General features: G+C 33.1%; 1 long non-coding RNA gene across 1 annotated transcript in view; it reads right to left on the reverse strand.

Annotated features, from left to right (window-relative positions):
* The window catches only part of LOC125908990 (uncharacterized), a 78,658-nt gene extending 61,908 nt beyond the window's left edge, over positions 1–16,750 (reverse strand). The window contains exon 1 of the long non-coding RNA XR_007453517.1: positions 16,657–16,750. This is a non-coding gene — a long non-coding RNA (uncharacterized LOC125908990). The remainder of the gene's footprint in view (positions 1–16,656) is intronic.
* Positions 16,751–26,452: the final 9,702 nt, after the last annotated feature.

Raw genomic sequence — 26,452 nt, forward strand, 5'->3', positions numbered from 1 at the left:
TATTTATTTATTTATTTGTTTGTTTTGAGAGAGAGAGAGAGAGAGAGAGAGAGAGAGAGAGAGAGAACATGCACAAGCTGGGGAGGGGCAGAGAGAATCCCAAACAGGCTCTGCACTGTCAGCTTGGAGCCTGACAGGGGCAATGAACTCACAAACCATGAAATCATGACCTAAGCCAAAGTCAGACCCTTGATCAAATGAGCCACCCCGGCACTTCTAGATTCTTCTTGATTGTTTGCTTTAGGCTTCTATCTCAAGCTACATCGTCTTCAATTAACAACAACAACAACAACAACAACAAAGACACTAAACACTGAGTCCAGGAACATGTGTCAAATTGCCCAAAGAGTTCCCACATAGTAGCATAAATATTTTGAGACTTAAGGTGCAGTTATCTTCCTGTCATAAAATAAGATACCAGTCTCCCATCCTTGAAGAAACCTTCAATTTCTATGTTTATAAGGTGGATCTATACTTATAAATATTTACTCTGCTTGGTGAGGAAAGAATATCACTTCTTTCCCAAAAACAAGGGTAAGTAAAACCATTTTATTTACCATCAGTGATAGCGCAGGACTTTCTCCCTTTTCTCTCCCTCCTTAGTGATTTGATTACATACACTAGAGCGGTGCGTGATGGAATAGGAGAGTGAGGGGAAAAGGAGTCTATTGTGAAAGGCATGGTTTGATTTGATTTTGTAAGCCCTGGAAGATAGTTCTTGGCTCTATTTATGAGTAGACTTTTACAAAATATGTGAATCTAGAGTTCATTGCCTATGACTATGGACTCCAGTGCTGTTTTGCAGGGCATAAGGAAAATTCTCTACTCAATATCCTATCACATACATATCCCTTGAACTTATGCTAGGTTAAATGTTTTTAAATGTGCGACTCCTGTTGTTGCTACTCCCTAAACTGTCTTTCCTGTCTTGGTGGGTAGTAACTTTACTTTACAGTTTTTCTGGACAATTTAGCAATAATATCAGTCCTTTCAATTTTCACATCAAAATTAATAGCAAATATTCTCAAGTGAACCTTCAAAATGTACAAAAACTGAGGATTTCTGATCTGTAACACCTCTCCTTTTCTAAACTTTTCTTTAAGCTATCTTTAACTCTCTTCTGAATTATTGCAATAGCCTCCTAACCATCCTGGTTGCTGAAACTCTAGCTTTTTATCCTTCAGCCAATTCTCTACAAAGCAGATAAAGTAATTCTTTCAAAAGGTAAATCTCATCTTCTACTTCATTAATACAGTTTGAGAATCATCCAGTGACTTCCCATGTAATTCAGAATGAATCTAATGCCTTTAGAGTCTGTCTCCTTACGCTCCTTAGCCGTTTGCTATTCCTTAAGTGTGGTTGGCACATTCTAGTTGCAGGACCTTTGCACTTACATCATCATATGTATTACATATATGCAAATACAATTTAACCAACAGCAATAGGTGAAAATATTTAGATTCCACAATTACAGAAGTATTCTATTTTCTAATATATTAATCAAACTTTATCCAATTAAATAAGACAAATATAAAAAAAATTAGGTTTCTATTAACATTTCTAAAGAGACTACTTTTTGACCCTGACATTGGTACTTGGTGTCAACAGATGCATGGGGTTTAGAAAAGTGAAAGAGAAGACAGAAGAAGGACTTCAGGTAGAAAGTTGGTTCAGAGGTTCAGAGGAATAAAAACACAAAAGGGTTTCAGATAATATCTAAGTTTTCCTTTACTCTTATTTCCCAAACAATTCAGACCCATACTGTTAGATAAGACTGGGAGGCACAGGCTTTACAAGAGCCCCAGTAGGGGAAGGATGTCTATGTGGGAAAGCAAGACCATATATTCAGATTATGTTGGAGAACATTCCATCCTGGATTTTTAATTATAGTTTCCTTACAATTTCTTCTTTTTCAGCCATGTTATTTGACTTTGTGTCAGTACATTTCCCGATAAATTCTACTTCTTACACCTTATGACTTCATATGTTTTCTGATTCATTGTTTTGCTTTAAGGTTACTCTTTCTCTGTGTGTTTATGTAGTCTATATAAAATCATAGGTGAATTCTACCTTAGGAAGTCCCTTGATACTCAGAATATTCAAAAAGATGGAATGTTTTCTGTTCTTAGTATTCTGAAAGTAAACAGCCAACCTCATGATCTCAGAACCTCATAATGTGAGAATATATTAAATTCTCCTGCAAAATTATTTCATTAACTTCACGGGTAACTGTTTTAAAGGCAACTCAATTGCAGGATGATTATGTAGTCTGCTGGTCAGAGTAAGAGGTGGCTGTTTTGAGGTCCAACAATGTTTCCTAGTCTAATCATTAAGTTGTAGTAAGATAATTTGGTACAATTTGCATTATCCATTTATAAGGGATCCCTCATGAGATCGTTGTAGCCATGCCAGACAGTCCAAAGCTTCAAAGTAGGCAGAATAACTTCCAGATACATTTGTACTTCAGAACCTTAGCAAATGTACACTCTATTCCACATTCTATGATTCTTCTCTGACACAGAAATATTCCCTGCTTCTCTTGTTCTCCCCATGATTCTTCTCACGCAGATTTTGCGGTTGTTGCTCTTTAAATCATGACTATATCTCTCTCAAATATATTAGTTTAAACTTATCCTTTGTCTTTTAGTTTATTTTTAATAAAAGCCCTAACTATATTGAACTACTAAAAATGAAGATATACTAATGAATATATGAACACAAAAATTGTTACCTTTGCTCATAGATCATAGAAAGAGACTATAAGTACATTATTTAAGTTACTTGACACTGATAATAAAAATTGATTATATTCTAATCTTAGAGGAGTGTAAGGAAAAATACTGAAGTGGATGCAGGGGATGTTAATTGCAATTTGATCTTGGTCTCCAAAGAAACAATGTTTTAGGGTTCAGGGGCATTTTAAGATTTCTCAATTTTGTAAGTTTTATAGTAAGGATCAAAGAGGATAAGTTGCTTACTCTAGAGTAATAAGCTCATTGTCTTGACTCCCAGACTTTTTACTATAACATTAACATCATTAAATTGTTGAGTTTTTTCATAAAGATCACAATTCCTGATCTTAAGCCTGCAAGATAAAATTTAATTTGATTTTGGTTGTCCTTCTTAAAGTATATGATTCTAGGAACTTAATTGATTTCATCATCCTCTAAGCCCATCTTCATTTGGCATAGTCTTTAATTCCTCTCATATGGAGAAAAAGAAAACATCAGAATGCACTGAAAACACCCTAGAATCTATCCCAGCATAGTTATTCTTCCATTGCCAGTATCCTAGGTAACACTTATGGAGATTTGTTATACATGACCTCTTCCTAGAGTATATAAAGTACATTGCTGCTTATAGTTTTATACAAACAAATTCTTATTGATTTTTCTGTGTGATGGGGTACCCCATTTGTGTCATCTTTCTTAGGTTACCTTATTTATTCCTTTTCCCTTTATTAATTTTCTCACATCAGAGTGAAAAAACATTTCTAATCTGGGTTGGGAAACCGCTCCAGTTACATGTCTAACCCCTGTCACTTTTCTTTAGGTCCATTGTAATATTCTTATATTTGTCTTACAAAATATCATTCAAAACATGTTGGATGTAGTAGCTTCTGGAGTAGCTGTTGAATAAATTCGTGTTTTGGAGGATTTTTAGTTTAATAGGTAGAAGTGAACCAAGTAGCAATCTCAACTCTCCCACATGTTCACCATCATTTTCATACTAAGCAAATGAGACGAGGCATTTTAAATTGTAATAAAGTTTTCTAGAACAGCAAAATAAAACACAGTCACTGAAACTAAGTGTTATTTCCTGACTAAATGCTAATTGATCGGATTTCATAAAGGTAAATTTTATTCTGGTAAAATATTCATAAAACTATAGGTTATAAAATGTTATTCTGAGATCCATGAGAATATTTAGCAATAGGAAAAAGTGACCTCTGCCATCAGACAAAAGAAAAGATTCAGAGATTTGTCTCTCACTATCCCTTCAACAGATAATAAGCTAACATTTATATAGATCATATCACAATAGAATTTCAGGAGAAAAGAGAACTTTAAAGATTAATCAGTACAAACCTTCATGTTACTGTAAGGAATATGAAAACTAGAGAGGTAAAAAAAATAATAAAATTAACAGAGAAATACTATTGGACTAGTGTTAATTAAATAAATAACACAATTACACACTTAGCATGTATTATCTCATTTTACATACAGAATAATCCTTAGAGTAAGTACCATTATTTTTTAAAATATTTTTTTAAATTTTTATTTATTTCTGAGACAGAGAAAGAGCATGAATGGGAGAGGGTCAGAGAGAGGGAGACGCAGAATCTGAAGCAGGCTCCAGGCTCCGAGCTGTCAGCACAGAGCATGACGTGGGGCTTGAACTCATGGAGTGCGAGATCATGACCTGAGCTGAAGTTGAATACTTAACTGACTGAGTCACTCAGGTGCCCTGTAAGTACCATTATTTTAAAAAAACTACACATTAACACAGTGAAGAATTGGCAACTGGGTTTTCAGAATCTCACCACAGTGTTACCTTTAAATAACTAGTGTACATCATAATTATAAATATTTTTGAATAATTAAAGTATTTTGGCAGTTTCTGTGGATTACATAAGGCATTTATGCTAAATATAAATAGCCTATGTCATATTAAAACTAAAACAAACCATTATTTACTATAGGGTTGATTTGCAAAAACAAAACCATAATGACTAAATCTTCTCTTTAATGAATTTAGTGGAAGAAAATGATTCTAACAATTACCATTCAAGCTTACAGAAAATCTATCCTACACTTAGCTCAGGCACAGCCACATACATTTCTGAAAAATATAAAGTTGTAGCTCCCAGTAAGAAAATGCTATTTAAAAAAACCAACTCTTCAAGATATTCATGACTGTCTCATACCAATGATATTTTAATTAACCATAGAATAATTTGGCAACTAGTAATTTGGGGAGTGTGAAATGCAGATACTTTTGGCTCAAGCCAATCAATTATGCTAATTGATTCATCCAAGAGATAAACTACATCTAAAAACCCATAGTTAAATTTAATTTAGAGTTCTGTAATGTGCTAGAAATAAGAAAAAAAGATATAAAGGATATAAAATAAGATTTCTAAAAATTCAACACAGAGCTTTTAGATTTCATTTACTTCCATTGAACTTATTTGAAGCAAGACCTATTCTTGTAGTTTTTTCTACTAAATCTAGTTTATAATAAATTTTAATTTTCTAAAAGATAAATTTCAAAGACAAAATTCACATGAAATGTGATATAAATGTGGTTAGTAAGTACCACTGAAATGATTTATACATCCACCTACTGGCTTAACACTGATGAAATCTATAAACACTAGAGTATGATAATTACAGTGTATGTGTACTATGGAAAGAGAGAGATTGTAAAAAATTGGGTGTGTGGGGGGGAGCTCATATAGGTGAGATACAGTCCACGCCCTCAAGGAGCTTACATTAAAGAGGGTGGGTTAAAATAACTATGCAGGTAACAATTATACAAGTTAACAAGTAATACATGGAATAAGAGAACTATGGTATAATAAAAATATGTAGAGATAAGATAGTCTGCTTCACATCATGAGCAACTCTACAATTTCTGTGTATGAAGAACTTAGTGGTGGAATTTTGTGTGCTTAAGGAAGATGATAAGGTCAGGGTGGGTTGGAGGCTTATCTAAGAGATGTTTCCTACAGCAATTGTGACAGGTATGTCAGCTAATTGTAGATATCTGAGGAAATTACAGGGAAGAATAAAGTGATGGGAAATAAAAGGTTATATTTTAGGAGAAATAACTTCACAGAGCCATAAAGATATAGAAGTGCTCTTTTAACAAAAGAAATTAAATTTCTTCCATCTTGGAAAAATATGAGGCAGGCCTAATCCTAACCTTTGCAGGGTCTTGCACAAGAATTCAAAAATAGATTTACATATCATATATCCAAAAATATAAGTGTATAAATGTTACAAATATATAAATGTTATATACTACTAAATATGCTTTATTATTGTCCCTTGATAAATTTATCTGATAGTTTATGTAATAGTGTATTACCTAGATTGATTTACTGGATCCCTCTTTTTTCATGGAAGGAAGAGCCATTTCCTAACCCTGGTCCATACTGAGTCTTATCTAGCCCCACAGGGATCTCACATATGTCTGTGTCAACATCTTAGCCCACAAGGGTAAATTCCACCCAAATGTTTACTACTCGAGCTTAGCGGTACACAGAGCAGCAGTAATTATGAACTTTGGGAAGATAAATCTGTGGAAGAAAACTGAGAAGATGCTAGACGTTGACCAGAAATAAAATGAAATTATTGGAAGTATTCTCTTGCTCATATCCAAAAAAATAGGATGAGAATTAGATATTCTAGAGGAAGAAGCTTACATATTTTGTAAAGATATAAACAAACTGATTCAGAGAGACAAGCGTGCAAATGTTATCAGATTCAGTATGATTCTAGAAAAATCAAGTGTCTGTGACTTTAATATACAGGTAACTTTATACTGCCTATGAGGTATCACTATTTATGTCATTTTTTATGATATTTTTATCATTCAACCATCATTCCTCTCCCCTCATTTATCACACTTATTTTGAATTAAGTAAAATGATAAGTATTAAAAAAAACTAATTATTTTCTGAAACAATGTATCTGACTGTTGAGATTAAATCATCTTTATTGCCTATAAATTTCCAGTTAACAAATTATTTTTATTTTATTAAAATATCTTTTAAAAAAGGCTAATTAAATATCTTATTAAATATTTTCCATTTTTTATGGGAACAGGGTTAACTACTAAATCCCAGAAATATTTACTAACTTAAATATTTTTCTTTAAAAAGCTACTGGTTGGAAAGGCACCTATAAGATACATTATGGCAAGTTATAACTCAAATACAAATTCTTGGTTCATTTTTCAGCCATTTGTAGAGTTAATAGCACAGCATGAAAAATCAGGTAGATTTGAATTCCTATCTACAGTTGGACATATTCTAGCTGTGTGATATTGGTTAAGTAACATAGTCTATATAAGCAGAGACTGTTAACTAGTCTTCACAGACCATTCTCTTTTTCTCTATAATACGCATATATCAAAGAACCTGACTAGAATATATTTAGTACTTCCTCAGCATAAACACAGAGCCACCTGCCGTAAGTAGCACAACTTGAACACTGGCTGCCTAAATTGCTACACCAAGCCCCATCCCCCCCTGCACTCTGGTAGGACTGTCCTTCTCTGTCAAGTGTGCCTCAGGCCCAGTATGGCAGGCTCCTCCCCCAGAAGACTAGTACAAACCCCTACCCACACCATATTTCCCTGCCACAGTGTTATGCTGGGCTGAAACACTGGTGGTGTTGGTGCCAGATCTCATTTCACAAGCAAATCAGAGCACATCTAGTTAAAACTCACCACATTCAGTCCCGGGACCCAACACTGTCCACAGCAGACAAGGAGAGCCTCTGCAGATGACTGTCCCGAAGGATAGAGCAGCCACAACACAACAACAGAGCACACACAGCACACATCAGAGGCAATCCCTGAAATGAAGGCCCCTGAGTACTCTGTGATCTCTTCTTAATAAGGCCATTACTTTCAGGAGAAGGAGACAGAACTGTCTTTTCTAACACAGAGAAGAAAGCAGAGATGTAGACAAAATACCAAGAGAAGAATTTTTCCCAAATGAAAGAACAAATTAAGGCCACGGACAAAGATCTAAGCAAACAGATATAAGCAACATGCCTCGTGGGGAATTTAAAGGAGCCATCATGGAGATCATGGAACACCTGGGTGGCTCAGTCGGTTAGGCATCCAACTCTTGATTTCAGCTCAGGTCATGATCTCATGGTTCATGAGATCGAGCCCCACATCCAGCTCTGCACTGACAACTTGGAGCCTGCTTGGAATTCTCTCCCTCTCTCTCTGCCCCTTCCCCCTTGTGATCCCCCTCTTTCTTTTTCAAAATAAATACATAAACATTTAAAAAATTTTAAATATAGCAACAATCATAAGGATACTCATTGGGTTTGAGAAGAGAAGACATCAGTAAGACCCTTACTACAGAGATAAAAGTGTTAGAATCAATCAGAGATGAAGATGCAATAAATGAGACTGGAAACAAGCTTGATGCAATAAATAGCAGGCTGGAGAAAGTGTAGGAACTAATTACTGACCTAGAAGAGAAAATAATGGAAAATAATAAAGCTGAACAAAAGAGAGAAAGAAGAATTATTCCATATGAGAATACACTTAGGAACTCAGTGATTCCATCAAATGTAATAAAATTTGTATTATAGTCTCAGAACAAGAGAGAAAATGGGGCCAAAAAAAAAATTAAAAAAATAATAGCTAAAAAGTTCCTAATCTGAGGAAGGAAACAGACATTCAGATCCATGAAGCATAAAGAACTTCCCCCAAAATCAACAAAATCAGGTTGACACCAAGACATACTATAATTAAATTTTCAAAATATTGTGAAAAAGAAAAAAAAAAATCTTAATCAGCAAGACAAAAGAAGCCAGTAACTGATAAGAAAAGACCCATAAGACTAGCAGGAGATTTTTCAAAGGGAATTTGGCAAGCCATAAGGGAGTGGCATGATATATTCAAAGTGCTAAATGGGAAAAATATGCAGCCAAGAATACCCTATTCATCAAGGCTATCATTCAGAATAGAAGTAGAGATAAAGAGTTTCTCAGACAACAAAAACTAGGAATTCATGACCACTAAACCAGCCCTGCAAGAAATATTAAAAGTGACTCTTTGAGTGCAAAAGAGAGACCAAAAGTGACAAAGACAACAAAGGATCAGAGAAAATCTCATAAAATAATGACAAAACAAGTAATTAAATGGAATTCATATCTATCAATAATTACTTTGAATATAACTAGACAAAATGCTCCAATAAAAAGCCATAGCATTTCAGAATGGATTAAAAAAAAAAAAAAGACTATCTATATGCTGCCTACAAGACACTCATTTTAGACCTAGGGACACCAGCATATTGAAAATGAGGGGATAGAGAAACATTTATCATGCAAATGGATGTCAAAAGAAAGCTACAGTAGGAATACTTATATTGGACAAACTAGACTTTAAAACAAAGACCATAACAAGAGACAAAAAAGGACACTGTATAGTCATAAAGGGGAATATCCAACAAGAAGATATAACAATTTGTAAATACTTATGCACTCAACATGGGAGTACCCAAACATATTACAATTAAGAAGAACAAACAATTAAGAAGAACAAATTGATAATATGACAATAATAGTGGGGGACTTTAACATTCCACTTACATCAATGGACAGATCATTCAAACAGAAAATCAAAAAGGAAACTGTGGTTTTGAATGACACTCTGGTCCAGATGGACTTAACAGATACATTCAGAACACTTCATTCTAAAACAGCAGAATACACATTCTTTCAAATGCACATGAAACATTCTCCAGAACAGATCACATATTAGGTCACAAAATAGGACTCAACAAATACAAAAATATTAAGATCATACCATGCATCTTCTCTGGCCACAATGCAATGAAACTAAAAGTCAACCACAGGAAAAACATTGGAAAGACCACAAATACACAGAGGTTAAAGAACATGCTACTAAAAAGTGAATGGGTCAGGTGGGAAATGAAAGAAGAAATAAAAATACATGGAGAGGTGCCTGGGTAGCTCAACCAGTTAAGCTCTGACTCTGGATTTCATCCTGATCATGATCTCATGGTTGGTGAGATCCAACAGCATGGAGCCTGCTTAGGATTCTCTCTCTCCTCTCTCTCTGCCCATCCCACTGCTCATGCTCTCTGTCTCAAAATGAATAAATAAACATTTACAAAATATATTTTGAGACAACCGAAAATGAAAACACAATGGCCCAAAATATTTGGGATGCAGTAAAAGCAGTCCTAAGAGAGAAGTATATAGTAATATAGGCCTACATCAAGAAGCAAGAAAAATCTCACATATGCAACCTAATCTTACACATAAAGGAGATAGAAGGGGCGCCAAGGTGGCTCAATCAGTTGAGTGTCCGACTTTGGCTCAGGTCATGATCTCACAGTCCATGAGTTTGAGCCCCGAGTTGGGCTCTGTGCTGACAGCTCAGAGCCTGGAGCCTGCTTCGGATTCTATGTCTTCCTCTCTCTCTGCCCCTCCCCTGCTCGTGTTCTGTCTCTTTCTGTCTCAAAAATAAATAAAAACATTAAAATAAAAATTTAGAAAAAAAGGGGCTAGGAAAAGAACAATAAACAAAGCCCAAAGCCAGCAGAAGAAAGTAAATAATAAAAAGGAGAAATAAGTTATACAGTAACTAAAAGCAAAATAGAGCAGATCAATGAAACCAGGAGCTGGATCTTTGAAAAAAATAATGCAATTGATAAATCTCTAGTCAGAGTTATCAAAAAGAAAGGAGAAAGGACCCAAATAAAATCAAAAATGAAAGAGAATAAATAACAACAAACACCACAGAAATACAAATAATAATAAGAGAATATTATGAAAAACTGTATGCCACCAACTTGGCACAACCTGGAAGAAATGGATAAATTCTTAGAAACATATATACTATCAAAACTGAAGCAGGAAGAAATAGAAAACTTGAACAGAACAAAAAACAGCAAAGAAATTGTTTCAGTAATCAAAAAACTCCCAAGAAAAAAAGTCAGGGCCATATGGCTTCACAGAAGAATTCTACCAAATATTTAAATAAGAGTTAATACCTATTTTTAAACTATTCCAAAAAACAGAAATATAAAGGAATCTTCCCAACTCGTACTAAAGTCCAGCATTACCTTGATTCCAATACCAGACAAAAAACCAACCAAAAAGAGAATTACAGGCCAATATCTCAGATGAACTTGGAGCAAAAATTCTCAACAAAATACTAGTAAATCAAATCCAACAGTACATTAAAAGAATCATTCACACAATCAAGTGGGATGTATTCTTGGGCTGCAAGAGTGGTTCAACATTCACAAATCAATAATACACCACATTAATAAAGGAAAGAATAAGGACCATAAGATCCTCTCAATAGGTGCAGAAAAAGCTATTAACAAAATATAGCACCGGTTCTTGATTAAAACCTTCAAGATAAAGGGAACATACCTCAATATCATAAAGGCCATATATGAAAGACCCACAGCTAATATCATCCTCATTGAGGAAAACTGAGAGCTTTTCCTCTATGTTCAGGAAGAATACAGGAATGTCCAAACTCACCAATGTTATTTAACATAATACTAACAGTCTTAGTCTCAGCAATCAGACAACAAAAAGAAATAGAAGGCATCCAAATGGTCAACGAAGTCAAACTTACACTCTTTGCAGATGATTTGATACTCTAGGTAGAAAACCCAAAAGACTCTCCCAAAAAATTTCTAGAACTGATATATGGATTTAGTAAAGTTGCAGGATACATATCAATGTACAGAAATGGGTTCCACACACCAATAATGAAGCAGCAGAAAGAGAAATCATGGAATTGATCCCATTTATAATTGCACCAAAAACCATAAGATACCTTAACCAAAGAGATATAAACTTAACCAAAGAGATAAAAGATCCGTACTCTGAAGACTAGAGAACACTTATGAAAGAGATTGAAGAAGACACAAGGAAATAGAAAAAAATTATTCCTTGTTTGTGGATTGGAAGAACAAATATTATTAAAATGTCTGTACTACCTAGAGCAATCTATACATTTAATCCGATCCCTATTAAAATACCACCAGAATTTTTTACAGAGGTAGAACAAGCAATCCTAAAATGCGTATGGAACCACGAAAGACCCTGAGTAGCAAAAGCCATCTTGAAAAAGAAAAGCAAACTGGAGGCATCACAATTTTGGACTTTAAGTTATAGTACAAAGCTGTAGTCATCAAAACAGTATGGTACTGGCACAGAAACAGACACATAGATTAATGGAACAGTAAAGAGAAACCAGAAGTGGACCCACAACTATATGGTTAACTCATCTTTGACAAAACAGAAAAGAATATCCAATGGAAATCCAAGTGTGTACACGGAGTCATTCTAATAAAATGTTTCAGATAGATGGATAGATACATAGGTAGACGATAAGAGATAGATGAGAGATGATGTATGATTGATAAATGATAGATTACAGAAAGATATAGACATGTATGAATATATTTATAGATATATTTATTTAAAACTTAAAATACATTTAAAATATTTATATATATATATGACTATGCACATGGATGTATCTTTCTGCACATATCTGTATACATAGTCATATATAGATATAAATATTTTATTTATAGAACATATTTGTTTATAGATATAAAATATTTATATCTATATATGACTGTATATTTAGGTATATATTGTTATGTATATGTATATGTATTATGTTATATATATGTATATTTATGTTAAGTATATTATTCTATTTGTCATATATTGTGTATATATGACTATAAATAACATTTTTATATCTATATATGACTACGTATGCACATATCTATATCTTTAGATATGGATCTATCCTGCTAGTTCTCTTGCTCTGGTTGAATCCTGGCATACAGATTTTGGTACTGGAGGTCATTTCAGAGAAGAATATTAAAAAGGAGTTTTCTAAATTGATTTGGGGTTTTCTATAATTCATTATGTAATCTGGTTAGATTTAATGGCATTACTTATCCTGCTTCCACTGATATTTCATGGTGTAAGAGTTACTAAAATAACAACTTTTGCTACCTGCAATTGAGAATCAGTTGAAAGCAAGGGCTGGGTCATCAATATTTGCTCTCTTACAATATTACAGCCAAAATAAGGAGTATAAAGGGGTTGGTTTATTGCTTCTAACTGCACTGATGAAAGTGAGGAAAGACTAGTACAGTATTAAATTACCCACATTTCTTTGATAGAAAGCAAAAAAACCTGAAATAGTACTGCAATATAAGCATGTGTCTATGTGTAAAGTAGGATGCTTTATGACTACAAATTATGAAACATACTTCAACAATGCCAGTGGCAGTACTAAATTACCTTTTTATTATCTATGTGAAAATAATTTATGAAATCTTTGTCCCATAAAGTGATGATCAAAAATTGTGAAGTAAAACATAAGACAGTAGATACCAGACAGTTAATTAATGAATATATTGTTTTATTATTCTGAATTCTGTGATTTTTTTGGGTATTTTCATCTTTAATATATTTGCTATGATTTATCATCTTAACTAAATATTTGTTTTCATAACTACTATATTATTGGAAATTTTGTATTCCTTTTCTTAGTGTGGACCCACCAAAATTATATCAACTTAAGGCCTCCACAAAATCTGTATTTACTCCTTTCTATGCTTGTATATGAAGAATGGGAACTAAGGAAACAGTGTATGGTGAAGTGTAAAATCATGCCTTAGTCTGAGTTTGAAACTCATTTCTGGCATTTGTTAGCTATGTGATACTTACAAGTGATGTAACCTCTGGGTCTGAATTCCTTCATCTGCACAGTGAGAGTAGCAACAAAGTTTACCTAATCAAGTTGTTGCAAAGATTATACGGAGGGTTTAGAACATAAGTGCCTAGCATATATGAATATTTTCTGGAATTCCAGTGAGTGTTAAATTTCAATGGGAATTCTCTGTGGCATATTTATTGCCGTGAACTAGAATATATTTTACAGATCTATCTATGCCTTAGACTCAAAAAGTAATCTAACCCAAAGAAATAAAAAAATAAAGAAAATAAAGATAATACTATATAATTCAAATATTTTGATGGAGAAAATGCTAACAGCTTCAAATGATAGCATAGTGGATTCAGACATCGATAGCATGCTTTATTCTGTCCAACAGAATTACTGTTAAATATTTTTTATACTCGTGTGCTGTGCCTGGGACTATCTTTGGTGTTCATGTCTGTGATTTAGTACACCACATTTGCTATTTCAAGTACTGATATGACATGAAATCAAAATATATATTGGAACTTCGACAAAAGCATGAGGATGTAGGCAATACATTAAGATAGAAAACATCTTATTTTGAATAATTACAAACAAATTACATGTTGGTTTTTACAGTAAAAAAAAAGGTAGACTTTAAGGAAAAAATGTTTACTTAAATGAATAATTCAACTGAACTTTAAGCTTCTAATTTCTGAATATAAGTTATTCTATTTTTTCCTGAATATATATTATTCTTAAAAGTTGATTTCAAATAAATTGAAAGCTATATAAAACTATCCTGTTATCCCCAATGTCATTTTTTAGCAAATTAGAGCAATTTGAAAATACCAATTAATATAAAAATACTAGATTTATAATGCAGAAAAATTATATCTCCAAAATTTGTTACATTTTTATCCTGGATGCTTTTATGAACAGTATAAATTATAATAGCATAATAGTAATGCTAATAATCAATAGAAAGACAAAAATTAGCTAAGCTATAACTCTAAGACCAATTGATATTTTTATTAAAAATATGTCTTCCTTTTTTGTAGAAACCCTTTTCTGGAGAGTGGAACCCCTAAAATGTACAAGACCCTTAAATCATGTACAAGGTACAATGAGCCCTTAGGAGAGGACTTCTACTCATCTTTGGTACTGGCCCTCTTCCCATTACCTCATTACCTCTCTTCAACTAGAAACTAAGTACTTGAGAAACATGCCAATACTGATAAAACATAATTTCACGGTATAAAATTAATCCTGATATCTTCCTCTGAACTACATTTATTCACAGTAATTTTCAAAATTTTATTCTCTTCTCAAAATTCCTTACATACAATTAAATACATATATAATATAAAATATATACAGTATGAAGTTCCATATATATATGTATATGATGTGTTGTATGTATATAAACACCCCATACACATGTATATATTCCTGTACCAGATTATATTTGCATAACATTTTTTTTTAATTCCTAGCATTTCAGTGATATATTTACAACGAATATAACTTGAACTAGCTTTCCTTTTCTCCTAAATGGGAAAACAAAGAGCAATGAAAACTAAAACACTTTTTTTCTCTTTCCACCATGATAAAAATGGAAACGTAATATGCCTTTAATGAACTTGGATAAGTTTAAATGCTCTTTAGAAAGCATTGATAGTTTTTTTTTTTTTTTAACATTCAGTGTTTTGTGTAAATTTAAAATCACCATCAAGTTTACAAATCTCATTATAATTTCATTAATTACTCTCAGATCTGGATTAAAATTGTGGATTTGGTGGTGGGTGTGAGGTTTTAAGACAATTTTGCAGAAATGTCTTTCATTTGTTAATTATCATAAATTTTCAAATAATAATCTAATAAACTTAAATTACTTGTAATTAAAATCCTTATTATAATAACTATGTTACAGTGTGGTTAAAAAAAAGAGAACCACTCAAAAATTCTAGTTTGTGGTTTTCCATTTCATATTTAAATTTCCAATGTTAGAGATGTGATTTATATGCCCAAACTAAAAATGTATATACTTTGTATTCTTTCTAAAATTACCTATCACATATTATCTCAATAATTTGGTATAATTGTGTATAGTCTAAATGTTCTATGATTCAGAAAAAATTTAAATATATTTACAGAAATTATTGTGTTGGGAAAACAACTATTTTATTTGTAAATGTCACCAGATTTTGTTTGTTTAGGACTACTTTTTTTTTAGGTATATTTATTTATTTTCAGAGAGAGAAAGATAGCACAAGCAGGGGGAAGGGCAGAGAGAGAGAGAGAGAGAGACAGAGACAGAGAGGGAAAGAGAATTGCAAGCAGGCTCCACCCTGTCAGCGCTGAACCCTAAGCAGGGGCCAAACTCATAATCCTGAAATCGTGACCTGACACAAAATCAAGAGTTGCACACTTAACCATTTGAGCCACTCAGGTGCCCCAGAACTACTTTTAAACATTAAATCATAGGTGTATAAATTTTATTTCACTGTTCTTTTTTTTTTTCTTCCCTTAGCTTTTTCTGTCTTTTACCAAAGCCATTTTTAGTTCTTACTGTGTGACCAACACTTTGATAGGCATTCTCTGCCCTCCTTCAACTTACAGTAATGAGCTGGACAAATGTATAAAATAATCAGGATTCATACATAACTACATAAAGCATAATTATAACAGTATATGATTACAAGTCTATAAAATATGTGCCACTCTTTTTAGATATAAAGACATAAGGGGTACAAAGAATACTGCAGTGAAGCTAGAATGACAAGTAATATCTTATGCATGGGAGAATGGCATGTAGAACTAAGGACATGCAGGAAAATTACAAATCTTCACATGAAAATTATAAAGATCAAATTGTCAAGTGAATATGAAAATACTAAGGGCCCCTGGGTAGCTCAGTTGGTTAAGCATCCAACTTTTGATTTCCACTCAGGTCACGATCCCACAAATTGTGGACATCAAGCCCCGTGTTGGACTCTGTGCTGACAGAGCAGAATCTGCTTGGGATTCTCTCTCTCCCTCTCTTTTTGCCCCTCTCCCCACTGGTGCTTTGTCTCTGTCTCTCTCAAAATAAATAAGCATTAAAAAATACTCTATTAAAATACATGAGATTATCAGGAGGAATGATTATAGCTAATTAATCTTGAATTTACTCACTTAGTCTTCCTGTTTTCATTTTGCCCATTTGACATCTGTTTGTAGTTATTTACTAAGCCCTGTCATTTTCCAAGGCTGCATCCACCCTGGCACATTTTGGCCAGCCTCATGGTATGACTGCACAATAAAAGAATGTCTAAATAAAAAGAGAAACATTCCGTTTATGTCATAGAAGATCCAAGTTTTTGGTAATATCTAATAAAGTAGATGGTTAATCTCTTTCTGAGCACTGAAGTTAAATTGGAGGAAAGAGTGTTTGATTGAAAGGAGATAGCAAGCCTTGTCATCAGCAAGTCATAAGTTTGTACCTAAGCTTTTTCCTAGCTACTTTCTACTTTGGCTACTTAGGATAAGTTTTTAAATGGCAAGATTCTGATTTTTCTTTAGAGAATTAAGAAAGCAATTCACACAATGGATGAGAGTACTATATGAGATATATGTGTAAAATCTAACACTGATGTAAGAAATAAATTATTTTAAATACATACAGTGCTGAATATAATGCAGGACACATCTAATACCTTTTCATTTCCCTTTATTTCCCAACATATATTAGAAGAAATATTAAATACTATCAATGTAAAAAAATAAAAAAAATGAATGAAATAAGGAGTTCATTGTTTTGTGTAACTGATTTACTTTTAATTCAGATTATCTGGTGTTCCCTCAGCCATTTTTTGGTTCTAAAACATTTGCATTCTATATCATTGCTCCCCTTAGCTCTCCTTTTCACATGAACATTAAGATGGAAAGGGACTGGGGCACCTGGGTGGCTCAGTTGGTTGAGTGGTTGAACATCCAACTTTGGCTCAGGTCATGATCTCACATTTGCGGGTTTGAACCCTGCATCAGGCTCAGAGCCTGGAGCCTGCTTTGGATTCTGTATCTTCCTGTCTCTCTGCCCTTTCCTTGCCCACTCTCTGTCTCTGTCTCTCAAAAAATAAATTGAAATGTTAATTTTTTTTTTAAGATGGAAAGGGACGCGATTTGGTACTCATCTGCATTTAAATCAAACTAGATATTTAAACATACTGAAATTCTCTAAAATTCTTAAGGTCTTCTTTTTGGCACAAGTTCTAAAGATTAATGTGGCTAAATGATCTGTGGAAATCGCAGATTTGCTACAAAAACACTACTACATTAAATACCAACATCTTAAAAAACTTATGGCAAGCCTAAAAGAAAGGTAATATAATCTGCTTTTTTAAAAAGGCATAATTAAATATAATATTAATAGAGGCATTGTAAGAGCTTTTAATCTTTTCCTAAGGAAAAGATTTCTCTTAGGTAGGGGAGAACAATTTATTTGATTTTCAAAAATAATTGTGTAAGTGTGCTGTCTTCAAAATGTATCCACTGTTGCTGTTGAGGGTAGAAGGAAGACTGGACCATCATTTTAGCAGGAAATAAGAGTTTACAAAATAAGATGATTAATAATAGCTAATTACTGCTTTCAGAAGCAATCATGATAATGATAGTTAACATTTGCCTTTCACTTACAATATACCTAACTCTAGACTAAACATGTTACATGACTATCTCAGTTAGCTCACTCAACACCCTGGAAGACAAATCTCTAGTATTAGGCTGTTTTTATACAGTAGGAAACTGAAAAGTAATTGTGCCAACTACTATGGCTACTAAGGAGTTAAAATTTTAACAAAAACAGTGTAAAAGAGTTTAATTGGAAAATTTGAGCACATTTGCTTTGTATCGAGAAATAAATTGCATTCTGATCTTGTATACAGAAAGAAAACAAAATAACCAGTTTTGTAGGCAAATATGTGAATGTGGTCCAATTTACATGATGTTTATTTATCCTACAGTATCTCAAGCTGGTTTCTTGACATGTCATGATTTTGTAAAACCAACTTGGAAATAAGCACATTCTTTCCTGTTCATTTTATATATTAACTGTTTGCAGTGCAGAGTCATTCAATTATTGAAAATTATTTACTGTATATTTTAAATGAAATACTGAAAGAAAATCCGTTCCTCTATGAGAACATTATGCTATCTGAAGTAGACTAGATGAAGTGGTGTTAATTAAACATCTGGTGTTCAACCTCACTTTACTGTTTTCCCCTTATCCAAACAACATTTTGCAAAGGGAACTGAGTACTTTAGAAGATCAATGAGTAGAAGTACCATACAAAAGCATGAGAATTTCATTACAATGAAATTTTAATATAAATTTTAAGTTATCATCATTATTAAGAGACTAATTTGCAAGGTTTTGCCCTTTTTTGTGCAAACACATAAATATATTTCAAATAGAGCAGTAACTCATTAATCTGATACTATTACCTTTGAAAAAAGAGGCAAAAGTGATTTGTGAAATAATAGCCTAATAGGCAATAATAATTAGGCACTTATTAGTGCCTTTTAGGACTGTATCACATTAGAAATAGAACACATGAGATTATCTATCCATACATGGGTATTTTAGCATATGCATAGCATAGAAATCCTGTGATCTAGTTAATCAGTAAGTCATATGGTCAAATATGCGTGCTTAAGATTTAACACACAAAAAAGTTATTTTCAAATTGTGACAAAATTATTTTAGATTAAATAATTGCCTCTTAGATAATGACATAGTACTGAAAATCAAGTTTCTCTTAGATTTGTTGTCTGGTGTATGATTTTAAATCATCTAATCAGTGAGATCTCTGAACTATTGGTTCTGAACCAAATGAAAACAGATAAAGGAGTTCAGAATGGTAGATTAGACACAGGGATGCACACAATATATCTTCTCATGAAGGAGCATAGGCATTCTTCTGGCCTTTGCCCTGCAGGCCACAGGATTTGGAAAGTCAAGTCTGGGCTGTATTTCAGCCCTTAGTAGCCCTAGATAAGACACTTGGTGTAGGGCAAAATGGCACAAATGTGACTGCCCTGCTTTGTCATAAGGCCAACGTGGGCCTTCTAGTACTCCCTACCTCTTCATAAATAAACTTCTAGTACTATGACTGTCACAAATAGAGCAGTTAGGAAAATGCAAGCTCTCCTAGCAGTATGGAGAAGCCAGCACCATTGAGAGCAAGAGTGAAAATAAAAACAAATGCTGTTTTAGGAAGGTAGATCCTAGTAAATGAAATGGAAGAAGAGTCTGAACTCCAGAGGCCAATGTATTTCTGGTTCACTACAGTTAGTAGAATTTCTCCCACTTGAGGAGGAGCAAGTTAGGGATGTGGAGAAAAATTAATGCAGTTAATGATCTTTCAATATTGTTCCTTAAAGGGTAGTGTAATTAGCTATTCCTCAGTGAAAACAAACAAACAAACAACAAACAAAAAACCCAAAAAACAAAAAACACAAAACACTTTACCAGGAATAAGAACATGTAAATATGGAGAGTGATGTGATTTGCCTTAAAAAAAGTCACAGTTTCAGGTGAACAACGTGTCTTTTAGTTAAATAGATAAATGTTAATATCATCACTCCTACAATTAATTTAAAATAAGCTATCTAAAGTAAACGATAAAGTGTCAGGATACAGTAAATGACTCTTTAGGTTAATCTTTATTGACAAAATAATTTTACAGAAAGGATAGTGACCTTTCATTGATATACATGGTAGTTAATAAATCATTTCTAAGAATTCATCTCAAACTGCAAGCCCATCATTCTGGCATAAATTCAATAAAATAATTTTCTTGTGCATAAACGCTGTTTTGTGTTTTGTGCTAGTCCTAAGCTATTCAAAGATATGATTTATAGCTTATGTCTTCAAAAATCTTACATTCAAAGACGAGGAGACTGACAAGTTGATAATTACCAGAGGATGTCTTAAATGTTTTAATGGAAATAACTCAGCATAAGGGAAAGTATTCAAGAACTTAAGCTGAACATTCAAGAGATAGTTGGTAGTTCAGGTAGGTTTCTAGAGGAGATAATAGCTATGGTGAACTGTGAAATCTAAGTAGAAATTAGCCAGGAAAAATAAGAAGGGTTAGAAAAATAGCCATCATGGAGATATGCACACTAAAATAGGAAGGAACCTAGTAATATGGGAACATAAAATATTTCAGAATCTCTCAAGGTAAAGTGAGGAAGAGGCAGTGATGACAGATAAAGCTTGAGAGAGTGGAGTCAGAAGATAAAAATATAATAATTTTCTATTTCTTCCATAATAAATTGTCAGAAATTAAGCAGCATAAACAACACACAAAGTCATTATCTCACAGGTCTACCAGTGAGAAGTTTGGGTTGACTTGACTGGTTTCTCTGCTCTGGGTTTTAGTAGCCCCATACCAAGGTTTTGACCTTCTGAGCGCTCATCAAGAGGCCATGGGAAGAATCTGCTTCCAAGCTCATTCTGGTTGGCAGAATCCAATTCCTCATGGTTCTAAGACTGGGGTAACATTTCTTTGCTATCTGTCACACTTTGCTCCTCTATACTGCCTACATTCCTTCTCAGATTTCCCATATCTCCCCCATCAACAATGGAGGGTTCAGCTTCCTCAAACTTTGACTCTCTCCAATTTCCCTTTATACCCCCCCTTTCTATGAGCGACTTATCTGTGTCTCTCTTCTGCCTTTTCTTCTTCTTTTAAAAGTTCATGTGATTAGATTGGGACCACCATGATAATCCAGGATAATCTCCCTATTTTAAGGTAAAATGAATGGTAATTTAGGCCCTTCATAGCAGTGCATAGATTAGTGTTTGACTGAATAGCCAGAGGATGATCTTGGGGAAATATATTTACAATTCTAACGAGCACAGAAAGTCAGGTGTTTTTTTTTTTTCATGTAAAATTAAATATATCGTCTTTATCTTAAAGGAAAATAATTCTGAGAAATAATTCAGCACGCGGAAGAAACAGAATCAACCCCACATTTGAGAAGATCTCTTTGACAGCAGTGTACAGTTTGAAATATTAGGGGGCAGTGATTGGATGGCTTCAGAAAGACCAGTTGGAATGCTTATTTAGTAATTAAGTTTAGAGGTAAGTGAGCAGGATCATAAGGCAGTGAGTAAGAATATATCAAAGGGGATACATTTTAATTGCACTAAGAAAGTAAAAACTGCTGTACTTGGTTCCTTACTGGACATAAGAGAATAGATGCAAGAATAACTCTCAGTTTTGGTTTAAGTAACTAGATCAATAAGATGAACATTTACCATGTGTGAATAATATCCAGAAGAACAGAATTCAGTAGAAATTAAATACTGTATTCAGGTTTAGAAAAAACTGATTCGTTCTTGTTTAGAAATACTGATTTTCATAGGGCACCTGGGTGGCTCAGCCAGTTAAGCATTGACTTTGGCTTAGGTCATGATCTCACGGCTTGTGGGTTTGAGCCCCGCATCGGGCTCTGCGCTGACAGGTCAGAGCCTGGAGCCTGCTTCAGACTCTGTGTCTCCTTCTCTCTCTGCCCCTACCCCACTTGCACTCTCTCTCAAAAATAAATAAACATTAAAAAAATAGAAATATTGATTTTCATATGCCTACAGGATTAGACAACTTCTAATCAGTTTCCAGATACACAAGATTGAAAATAAAAAGTGGATCAAATTGACTACAAAGATTTGTGAGTAATCAATAATTGGCACTTCAGAAAATATACATCCACTGAGAATAGGGATCAAAATTATAGGGGTGCCTGGCTGACTCAATTGGTGGAGCATGTGACTTTTCATCTTAGATTTTCAGTTCAAGCCCCATGTTGGGTATAGAGATTACTTAAAAATAAAATAAAATCTATAAAAAAGAAACAAAGATCATAATTTTCTGAAACATTAGAATAGAGAGAAAATAAATAAAAGAAAAGAGTGGTATAGTGGAGGATGAGAAATGAAAAATAGGAGAGTAGTTTATAAAGTATAGTTTTGGAATATTATGCAGGCATTAAAAATTATTACCTATTTTATAAATGATAAAACAATTGACATACAAAATCATCAAGAGATAATTTAGTTAAAAAACAAAATTTGCTGCAGAGGGTATATATTTATCTATTCATGTTAATAAGGGATTATCCCCGCATGCACACATAGATATTCTCAAAATACTTAACTCTGTAGAGTGGGAAAGGAGGCACTTTTTATTATTTTTGTGTCCATTTAAAACAAAAACACAACTATTTGCATTATTTGAAAATGTTGTAAAACAAGAAGGGATATATGCACATCCATCTGATGTTATGAAATTATCTACTGAAGTGCTTATGTATTAAAAGGATATTTCATGACATGAGATAAATTCATGATCTATACTAATAAAAAGTGTATGAACAATATTTTCTAGAGTATAGTGTGAACTTTGTGACATGTAATATGCACAATAAAGACAAAAATGTTTTTTTAATTATTTTCTTTATTTTTATTTTTAAAATATATTTTTTTAAAATAGGGAAAATCACGAATCTTAAAAGTGAGACAAAATGTATGCAATAGATGGTAATACATGAAAAGAGAATGAAATAGATGGTGTAACGTGCCTGAGAAAATGAGAGGAGATGAGATTGAAACAGCAACTGCAGTTATTGCTGTCTATAGCAATAACATTCCCTCTACCAAAATGGGAAGGAAGGGTATAAGGATGATTGATGAGCTGATAAATTTGGAGGTAGAAGCCCTGGGAGCCATTATGTTCTCTATTAGGTAGGACTTAAGGTATTTAGCTGAGTGTGATGTGGACAGTGGCCAGGGAAAGGGCTTTAAGGAATGTATAGTGATGTTTCGAAATAGCTATTGTATGGAGAGGATGGTGATTAGGAAAAAAGTACTAATTGTCTGCTCAGAGTTTTATAAAGTTTCAAGAACCATGATAGTGCTATAGTGATTAAGACCATTTGAAAATGCTGCAAGAATAGACAAAACAGTGGCATATAATAGAAAGTCCAGAAACAGACTCATACACATAAATACCTTACATGAAAGGAGTGGCATTGTACAGTGAGTAAATTGGGCTTTTTGATAAATAATATTGGGACAAGTAGTTATCCATAGTTTAAAAAATGAAAATGAATCAATTCTAAGGATATAAAAAAATTTACATTTGAGAGAAAAGCTGTAAATAATTTAGATATTATTATGGAATAATATCTTCCTAACTTTAGGATAGAAAATTATTTATTTTAATTTAAATATAATTAATAGAAAATAAACTCCATAGACTTTAAGTGTTCAATATGTTCTGACCATCATATATACCTGTGTAATTGTTACAATCAAAGTATAGAATATTTTCATCATTACAGAAAGTTCTCTTGGGCTCACCAATTCCCAGTACCTACACTGATTAGCAGCCGCTTTCTGGTGTAAATCATTATAGATTAGTTTAGGCTTTTCTTGACCTTAACATAAGTGGAATCATAAATTATATAATTATATGCATCCAGCTTATCTTGTAGCAGCTATTTATTCTTTTTTATTGTTGGGTAATATTCCATCATACAAACATACCATGATTTAGCAATCCATTCTCCTTCTACAATCCAACTTCTTCTACAATTCTTTTGTGAACAAATATTTTTATTTCTCTTGGGTAAAACTAGGAATAAATTGAAGGGTCAAAGTGTAGATGCTTATATAAATTGACTACATTAAGCAGTTTTCCAAAATGAATGACAACTTTATACTCCCATTAACAATATATGAAAGGCCCAGGTATTTTTAAAAACTTGTAAAAACTTAGTATTACTATTTTTTTTTAATTTTAGGCTTTTTTATTAGTTTATAACTACCTCTTATTTTAATTTTAACTTACATTTACCTGGCAGCATTATTGCATTGCACATCAGATTAATATCCTCTTATGAGACGTATAAAATCTGTGCTTACCTTTTTCTTATGAATTTACAAGGTTTTTTTATATAATCTGACACTAGATTTTTGAAAGATACACGTATTGCAAGTATGAGACATGCCTTTGCATTTTCTCATCTGTGTTATCTATTTCATGTCTATATAATGGTTATTGTAAAATATCTGTCTGATAATTTCTAAATTTGGCCCATCTCTAAATGTCCTGCTATTGACTCTTCTCTGAACTGTGGTGTACGTTTTCTTGTTTTCTTTTAGGTGTTTTGTAATCTTTGATTATATAATGGGCATTTATTATAAAAATAACAGTAGAGAACAGTGTGAATAATATTTACCTCCACAAAAGAGTATACATTTTTTTCTCTTAGGTCAGTATAGTGGGAACTGAATCCCAAGGATCTGTTGATAAACTAAATATGGAAGTTGTTTATGCTTTAGTTTTATTTAGCTCATCACTGGATTAAATTTTTTGAACATGGAATCTACTTTCCTGTGACTAGTTCTTGGTATTGGAGCACTTCTCTAATCCCAGTGTTCTGTTTTATAACTTAACTTCTGGAACTATTACTGATCTCTCCTTCTACGAATATTGGTTACTAAGTTTTGAGGATGCTATGGGGTTTTCTCTGCTCCTGAGTTGCAACCTCCATTGTCTGTGCATTGAAATACTTTGTTCAGCTCTGTTTGTATCTACTCAACCTTTGCAAGCCAGCTGTCCTATACTTTATCAAGACCATGAATGTCTCATATGTTTTCTTTCACAACCTTCCCACCCTGCAGGTTTTGAAGGACTTGTGAGAAATCTTAGTTGGCTCAGGAGATAGATTGCTTTAGTTTTTATTTTTTGTCCACACCACTTGAGATAAAGTTGGTGACTTGGCACAGAATTACTCTGTGTGTGGGATCTCTCCACATTTTCTGAGGTTTGGTTTATTTAGGGTTCATGGTGTATTCACTTTTTTTAAACGGGTTTCCAAATTCTGATGTTTAATGTATCTAGTTTATTGAATTACTTATTTTTCAAAATTATGTTTGTTGCATTTGTCTTTTTATTATTCTTTGAACTATACATGTACAGGTTAAATTCTATATGAAATAAATATTTCATATTATAAAATGGATAAAGGAATGTATAACTAAGGCAATTGTTACCTAGATATTCATTAGCTACACAAATATTAAATAATTACAATGTTCAGAGGCAATCCTACTCCAAAAAAAAAAAAAAAAAAGGAATTCAGTGCTTTTACAGTTGTAGACTTAGTAAAACATATCAAGTCCTTTCAAGTATTCTGCCATTACATTCTTACATTCTACTTCTTCATAACTTGAACCAACCGACATCTATCTGAGGATCCATCAATAATGCACTATATAAAATCAAGTAATTTACTTAAATAAAAGGCCTATAAGAAGTTTTAAACCAAAGAATAAAAATTCACCATCAATAAATTTTCAGTAGTAATTAGTTATAAATTTAAAACATTTTTTTAAAGTTGTACTTTCTGACTTGTACTCTGAAAACTGTAAAACACTGATGAAAGACACTGAAAACCACACACAAAAAATGGCAACATTCCATGTTTATGGATTTCAAGAACAAATATTGTTAAAATGTCTATATTATCCAAAGCAATCAACACATTTAATGCAATCATGATGGAAATACTGGCATCATTTTTCACAGAACTGGAAAAAGCAATTCTTTATTTTTATTTTTTTTTAAATATTTATTTTTTGAGAGAGAGAGAGACAGACCATGAGCAAGGGAGGGACAGAGAGAGAGGGAGACACAGAATCTGAAGCAGGCTCCAGGCTCTGAGCTGTCAACAGAGAGCCTGACACAGGGCTCAAATTCACGGACCACAAGGACATGACCTGATCTGAAGTCAGACGCTTAGCCATCTGGGCCACCCAGGAGCCTCAGAAAAAAAAAAAAAAAATTCTAAACTGTTTATGGAAACACAAAGCATCCCTAATAGACAAAGCTACCTTGAAAAAGAAAAACAAAGCTGGAGA

Source organism: Panthera uncia (assembly GCF_023721935.1).
Source record: "Panthera uncia isolate 11264 chromosome B3 unlocalized genomic scaffold, Puncia_PCG_1.0 HiC_scaffold_1, whole genome shotgun sequence".
Lineage (NCBI taxonomy): Eukaryota > Metazoa > Chordata > Mammalia > Carnivora > Felidae > Panthera > Panthera uncia.